Genomic DNA, 8,478 nt, shown 5'->3' with positions numbered 1-8,478 from the left:
CTTTATAGAGATGGAGTTACAACCAAGAGACATAAAATACAACAATCTACAACTAAAAACTAGAAATAGAGATAAGAGAAAACTTAGCCAAGGGTTTCCAGTGTCTTTGGAAGAACTCCAAGATCTAGTCGATGGATGGATCATCACGGTGACTCTTGGAACGGTGGCTCTAGGATTTCCTAGAATAGGGAAAACCCTCCTCCCCATGTTAGGAGATTTCTTGGGCTTTTTATAGCCCTCCTAATTGTTAAAAATGGTTGAGAAACTTTCAACTGATGGGGAGAAAACCATGTGACAAGGTTGTGCTTGGGAGGCACAACCTAAGCATGTCGCATGGCCTGTGAATTGAGGGTTGAACATAGTCGTGCCTGGGAGGCACGACTAGGCATGTTTGGCTCGAATGCTGGATCTAGGCCAAACACAGTCATGCCTAGGAGGCACGGTCTGGGCATGTCTGGCTAGGTGATGAAAACAAAGTCATTCCTAGGAGGCATGATCAGGGCATATTGCATACGATCGAGAGAAACACTGTTATGCTAAAGGCATGGCGATGGCTAGCGAGCTCCGAATGAGTCACAGTCAAGCCTAGGAGGCACGGTCAGAGCGTGTCAAGTGCTGGAAATTCCATTTTAGCTCAGTTCTTCAATTAACTTCATCCAGAGGAACACATTTGTGTCATGGGACATGGCCAGAGCATGTTCTTTATTGTAGCTTCTTGTTCCATGGCTTAAATGATTCAAATTCTACTCCGAAAATATGTTCTTTCAATAAAATCATACAAAGAGTAGTTCTCTGAAATAAAAGAGTAAAATAAACATTTGAAAGATGAGAGAATGCGAAATATGCTCAGGAAATGTTGTAGCATGTATGCGAAACAATACTACAAAATATGTAAGAAACACACACTTCAATATCTCGAACTTAAACTTTTGTTTGTCCTCAAGCAAAACCTATAATCTAGACTTATGTATGTGAATTATGCATCATAATCCCTAATGAATCAGTTTAATCTCATCATATAGTTTCACTAATGCAATATAACTGAATTATTTTAGTATGGCCTAACTGAAAGTTCTCAACTTTCAATCCTAGTGCAAACCTGGCTCAGTGCAAAGAATGACTCAACTTTTTCTAGTTTAAACTTTCAATCATAGTTAAGTCATCATCTAATCATGTTCCAAATGCTATCAGTAAAAGCACTTACCTGCCACATGCAAGGTTTGGCCCCCCCCCCCCCCCCCCCCCTTCCCAAAGTGTTATCCATAATATACACAAGGTCTCAAAGGATTACATGGTATCAAGAAAAATGTAATAGGTATTTCCCTAGTAACATAACTCAGTTTCAAAAGGATATCTTGTTAGTTTCTACTCACAATAACTATTTTTTTATCCCATATATTATCTTTTATCTCTTTTTTTTTCCTTTTTTTGCAAGGTACAATATCCAGAACAATTTTTCTCTCTATTTTTTTTTGGGATTTTGATTTTTCCCAATGAGTACCATAATCTGAGTTTATCCAGTAATCAAAATGCAATGGAGTGGTCATCTAGAAAATAAGAGTACTAGTTCAGTCTGTTGGATCGAAAGCGCTAGAGGGGGGGTGAATAGTGCTCATGGCTATTTCGCTCGTTTCGGATTCGTAAAAACAACGAGTAACGCAGCGGAAATAAGAAACAAACACAGAAGACCCAAGTAGTTTTACTTGGTTCGGAGCCTTGAGCGACTCCTACTCCAAGGCCCACACTCGTTGAGCGTTTACTTTGGGCAATTTACTATGAAAGCACAAGGTTACAAATTTGTATTACAAAAGAATAATTAAAAGACTATACCGATAATCAAGAATATAGAAACTGGAGCTCGGGGTCGTCAGGAACTTGTCGTTGCTTGGCCGGGACGTTTTTTGAGTAGCACGCAATGGAAGAATACTTTAGAAATCGTTGAATTAAGCTGCTGCTCGAACACCCCTTTTATACAGTGCTGGAGGCGCTTCAAACCTCATCCAAGGCGCCTCCAAGCCTCCGGGTCAGCCGCGTGGATCATCGCTGAACTGGTCGCAACTCCTCCACTCGAAGGCGCCTCCAAGCTCTGGTCCGAGGCACCTCCAGCCCCATCCGAGGCACCTCCAAGCCTGCTGCGCAGCCAGCTTTTGCTTTGCACCCGAGGCGCCTCCAAGCTCCATGGAGGTGCCTCGGACACTGTTCATCCGAGGTTCAACCTTGTTCTTTTGTACCTGCAAGACATGTTAGACCCAAAACACAAGCATATCCTACAATACAAAAGTTAGCACATATAATATCATAAATATAAAGTTTGACAGTCATCGGACTGTTCAGTTCTGACTTCGGATTTCCTACCGAAAACTCTAGGTCGAACCGACGCCTACTGTTCCCTCTTCCGGAGAACGCGTCCTCACCTACTCCACTCAGGAGAGTTTACCCTTGCCAGTTCGATCCTCCAGATCGACTGTACTTTTGCTCAGCATCCGTTGCTTCCGGTCTTCATGCTGGATGTCCGGTCCTCGACCCATCCAGTCTTCTACCCGGTTCGCGACATCATAACCTAGGGTTACCACCCCCTAGGATTTTTGCCCGAAACTTTGACCCGTCAAGACTTTTCACATAGGGTTACCACCCCCTAGGGTTTTCCCCTTGCCTAACCACAGCTAGGACTTTCCTGAAACACTCAATCATACACATTAGATAACAATTAAACTTAACTTTGAATCCCTTTGTCATTATCAAAACTTAAGTTCGATCGTTGGATGCTTCCCGCACCAACAATCTCTCCCTTTTTGATTATGGTAACCGAAATTCAAAGTTAAGAAAAAAATGCAATAAAGATAAGCATAAATTTGCACAAACATAACTAAAACTTAAGCACATTAAAGCTCCCCCTTAATAGAAGCTACCCCTTAAAATAATTTCTTTTTATTTTAAATTTTCTTTAATTTCTTTTCAATTTCCTTATACTCTCCCCCTTTGCCATATATCAAAATAAATAAGAGAGTAAAATGAGTATAGACATAAACACTTAGCTATTTTAAAATAAGTTTTCCTGCAAACGTTTAGCTAAGTTAGAAATTTTGCCATAAGTTTGAAACCACAATTTTTTCAAGGATTTTAAAATTTAAATTTGTGAAGTAATTTTTAAATAATTTCCAAAGTATGCTTTTAAAAGATTTTCAAATGATTTTTCAAAACATTTTGAAAGATCTAAGTGAAAATTTTTAAATAAGTTTTTGAAATAATTTTTCAAAGAATTTTTAAAATATATTTTTGAAATAATTTTCAAAGGATTTGAAATAAGTATTTGAAATAATTTTCAAAGGATTTTAAATTGATTTTTAAGAGATTTTGCAGATAATTTTGAAATTGATTTTTAAAGAATTTTCAAATAATTTTTAAAGAATTTTTAACATATTTTACAAATAATTTAAAAGAATTTTTAAAAGATTTTTCAAATAATTTTTAAAGAATTTTTAAAAGATTTTTCAAAAATTTTCTAAAGAATTTTTAAAATATTTTTCAAATAATTTTTAAAAATAAATTAAACGATTTTTAAAGAATTTTTAAAAGATTTTTCAAATGAATTTTAAAGAATTTTTAAAAGATTTTTCAAATGAATTTTCTAAAGAATTTTTAAAAGATTTTACAAATCATTTTTAAAATAATTTTTAAAGAATTTTTAAAAATATTTTTCAAACAATTTTTAAAGAATTTATAAAAGATTTTTCAAATAATTTTTAAAGAATGTTTAAAATGATTTTTCAAATAATTTTTAAAATAACTTTTAAAATATTTTCAAATAATTTTTAAATAATTTTTAAAATGATTTTTCAAATAATTTTTAGAGAATTTGAAAAGTGATTTCAAATAATTTATAAAGAATTTTTTAAATGATTTTTAAATTATTTTTAAAGAATTTTTAAAATTATTTTTCAAATATTTTTTAAAGAATTTTTAAAAGATTTTTCAAATAATTTTTAAATGATTTTTCAAATAATTTTTAAAGAATTTTTAAAATGATTTTTCAAATAATTTTTAAAGAATTTTAAAAGTGAATTTTCAAATAATTTTTAAATAATATTTAAATAATTTTTAAAATGATTATTCAAAATAATTTTTAAAATATTTTTCAAATAATTTTTAAAGGAATTTTTAAAAGATTTTTCAAATAGTTTTTAAAGAATTTTTAAAAGATTTTTCAAATAATTTTAAAAGAATTTTAAAAATGATTTTTCAAATAATTTTTAAAAGAATTTTTAAAAGATTTTTCAAATAATTTTTAAATAATTTTTAAAGTGATTTTTCAAATAATTTTTAAATAATTTTTAAAATGATTTTTCAAATAATTTTTAAAGGAATTTTTAAAAGATTTTTAAATAATTTTTAAAGGAATTTTAAAATGATTTTTCAAATAATTTTTAAAAGAATTTTTAAAAGATATTTCAAATATTTTTTAAAGAATTTTTAAAAGATTTTTCAAATAATTTTTGAAGAATTTTTAAAATAATTTTTCAAATAATTTTAAAGAATTTTTAAAAGATTTTTCAAATAATTTTTAAAGAATTTTTAAAAGATTTTTCAAATGATTTTTAAAGAATTTTTAAAAAAAAATCAAAAAAAAATAAAGAATATTTAAAAGATTTATCAAAAATTTTATAAAGAATTTTTAAAAGATTTTCAAATAATTATAAAAGATTTTTCAAATGATTTTTAAAGAATTTTTTAAATGATTTTTCAAATAATTTTTAAAGCATTTTTAAAAGATTTTTTTAAAAAAAATTAAAGAATTTTTAAAATATTTTTCAAAAATTTTCTAAAGAATTTTTAAAAGATTTTTTAAATAATTTTTAAAAGATTTTTCAAATGATTTTTAAAGAATTTTAAAATGGTTTTTCAAATAATTTTTAAAGAATTTTTAAAAGATTTTTCAAATAATTTTTAAAGAATTTTCAAAATGATTTTTCAAATAATTTTTTAAAGAATTTTTAAAAGATATTTCAAATAATTTTTAAATAATTTTTAAAGAATTTTAAAAGTGATTTTTCAAATAATTTTTAAAGAATTTTTAAAATGATTTTTCAAATAATTTTAAAAGATTTTTCAAATAATTTTAAAAGATTTTTCAAATAATTTTAAAAGATTTTTCAAATAATTTTTTATGAATTTTTAAAACATTTTTCAGATAATTTCTGTAGAATTTTAAAATTGATTTTTTAATTAATTTTTAAAAGATTTTTCAAATAATTTTTAAACAATTTTTAAAATGATTTTTCGAATAATTTTTAAAAGATTTTAAAAGTGATTTTTTAAATAATTTTTAAAATGATTTTTCAAATAATTTTTAAAAAGATTTTTCAAATAATTTTTAAATAATTTTTAAAGTAATTTTTAAAATGATTTTTCAAATAATTTTTAAAAGAAGTTTTAAAAGATTTTTCAAATAATTTTTAAAGAATTTTAAAAGTGATTTTTCAAATAATTTTTAAATAATTTTTAAAATGATTTTTCAAATAATTTTTAAAGGTATTTTTAAAAGATTTTCAAATAATTTTTTAAGAATTTTTAAAATGATTTTTTAAATAATTTTTAATAGAACTTTTAAAAGAATCTTTAAAAGATTTTTCAAATAATTTTTAAAGGAATTTTTAAAAGATTTTCAAATAATTTTTAAAGAAATTTTTTAAATGATTTTTCAAATAATTTTTAAAAAGATTTTTCAAATAATTTCTAAAGAATTTTTTGGATAAAGGTTGATTGGGTTTAGTTGATTTTAATTAAATTTGCTTAAATTTTGAACAATTTGAACTTATTTGAACCTAGATCCATCTCACCCGATTCTAAATTATCAATCAGGTAATTTTAAATAATTTTGTGAGATGGTTATCTTTAGTTTAAGTTATTTCTAAGGATTAATTTACATTTGAGTTAAACTTAGATTTTCCAATTAGTCAATTAAATATGTCTTTCCATGATTGATTCCCAGGTCAGGGCGAGGCTCTAGGCCTTCTTGGGTATGGGATCATCCACCTCTTCCTAGACAGAATCACTCAAAGAAATATATATTTAATTTTCTTTTTGAAACTCCTAGATTTAACTAGCAAGTGTAAATTACACCTAGATCCTTAAGCTATCCTAGTCTAAACATGTATATTGCAAGGAAAATAAATAAACAAGCATCAATCAATTTATCTATTTATTGAGATGGTTTTTCTATTGGCTCCCCCTGAATCATAGCCTCGATATGGTCTATCAAGGAAATGGATCTGATCCTTTGGGACCCAATAGTGACCAGGTCCAACTTGATTAACCAAGTTGGACTTTGGCACCCATGCTTGGACAATTTTTCTATTATTTATATTAACTAGCGATAAATATGATTTGTATTTTATTTTAGTTTTAAATCCAAGTCCGATTTTGTTGTAAACGGCTCGCTGTTTTCCAAGAATCATATCCAAATTCTTGGAACCCAAGGTGAACCATTCCAACATGTCCTTGAGTTCTTTAATTTGAGTTTTCAAATTGGAATTTTCTTCCTCAAGTTGTTTGACTTGAGTTGAACTTCCAATTTGAACTGGCTCAGTTAAAGAACTCGAGTCAGTCGCTTCCTTAAGGGCTATTACCTCCTTTTGGAACGACTTGACCCGAACGTTGGATTTAGCCAACTTTTTTAGCAAGTAAGGAACTAAATTCTTTTATTCATCTATTTGAGTTTCGGCGAGTAAAGAACTTACAGTGGGGTTCAGCCCTTAGGAAACGGATGCGGATCCGTGGCTTCGCTCGGACTCGGTGTCTGACTCACTCTCGGTATCGTCAAGGTTTACTTGTACTGGCAATGCGAGGAAGCTTGTCGGTTCTTCTTCGTCGGACCCGGATTCATCTGATGACTCGGACCAAGTTGCTTTCAACGCCTTCTTCCTTCATTGCTTCCGATTTGGACAGTCCGACTTGTAGTGCCCCTTCTGGTTACAGCCGTAGCAAGTGACTCTTGTCTTGTCCTTTGTGTTCGTTTGAGTCACCTTTTTCGACTTGCATATCTTCCGTACAAGCTTTATCAGTTCGGAAATAACTTCATCTTCGTCCTCTGTGTCTGATTCGTCTTTGGATTTGGGTTTGGTTTTCTGCCTTGATGTCGGTTCACGCGTTCTGCTAGTACCTGCAACCAAAGCTATACCCTTTTCGATCGGGCGTGCATTAATCTGCTCATGTAACTCGAATTCAGAAAACATTTCATCTAATTTAATAGAAGAAAGATCCTTGGAGACCTTGTAAGCATCTACCATGGATGCCCACAAGGTATTCCTTGGAAAGGCATTTAAAGCATACCTCACGATGTCCCGGTTGTCTACTTTTTGTCCGATTGTATATAAACCGTTGAGTAGGTCTTGTATCCGGCATGGAGCTGGCTGGCCATCTCACCTTCCTGCATTTTAATATTATATAATTTATTGAAAATTAGATCGCGCTTACTTACCTTAGAATCGGAGGTGCCCTCGTGCAGCTCGATTAGTTTGTTCCACAGCTCTTTTGCACTTGAGAATGGTCCAACTCTGTTGAGTTCTTCTTTTGAAAGGCCGCATTGTAACATGCAAGTCGCTTTGGCATCACCTTCCACCTTCTTCTTTATGCTAGCATCCCAGTTGATGCATGAGACGAGTTCTCCGGTGCCATCACGTGGAAGCTCGAGACCGGTCTGGATAATAATCCACATCTCGACTTGCGTCTTGAGGTGGTATTCCATTCGGTTCTTCCAATAGGCAAAGTCCTCGCCGGAGAAAAGTGGCGGGCGGACTATGTTAAATCCTTCTTGAAGGGCCATTTAAAAAGCCTACACACCAAAAAAAAAAAGAAAAACAACTGGTCCCAGGACTTGATCCTGGATTAGTAGTGCGAGAGAAGGATAAGGATAACAAGTAACTAATTTTGGAAAAAAATAATAATAAAATATTAATAAAATATAAAAAAAATATTATTTCAAATTTTTGAAAACGCGATATTTTGCTAATATGGACCAATGAAAAAAAAATGGCAATGAATTTTTCGAAATTGATTTTGAAGAGAAAAAACGAAAGGCGTAAGGTTTTATTTTTATCCTAAACGAACAAAAAAGCGATGAAAAAAAAAATGCTCGAACGGTAGTTGTACCAATTCAGAGCAACCCGCTCTGATACCAATTGTTTGATCGAAAGCGCTAGAGGGGGGTGAATAGTGCTTGTGGCTATTTCGCTCGTTTCGAATTCGTAAAAACAACGAGTAACGCAGCGGAAATAAGAAACAAACACAGAAGACCCAAGTGGTTTTACTTGGTTCGGAGCCTTGGGCGACTCCTACTCCAAGGCCCACGCTCGTTGAGCGTTTACTTTGGGCAATTCACTATGAAAGCGCAAGGTTACAAATTTGTATTACAAAAGAATAATTAAAAGACTATACCGATAACCAAGAATATAGAAACTTGAGCTCAGGGTCGTCGGGAAC

This window comes from Zingiber officinale, chromosome 5A (genome assembly GCF_018446385.1).
Source record: "Zingiber officinale cultivar Zhangliang chromosome 5A, Zo_v1.1, whole genome shotgun sequence".
Taxonomy (NCBI): domain Eukaryota; kingdom Viridiplantae; phylum Streptophyta; class Magnoliopsida; order Zingiberales; family Zingiberaceae; genus Zingiber; species Zingiber officinale.
The sequence above is the reverse complement of the archived record's forward strand: the minus strand, read 5'-3'. Positions refer to the sequence as shown.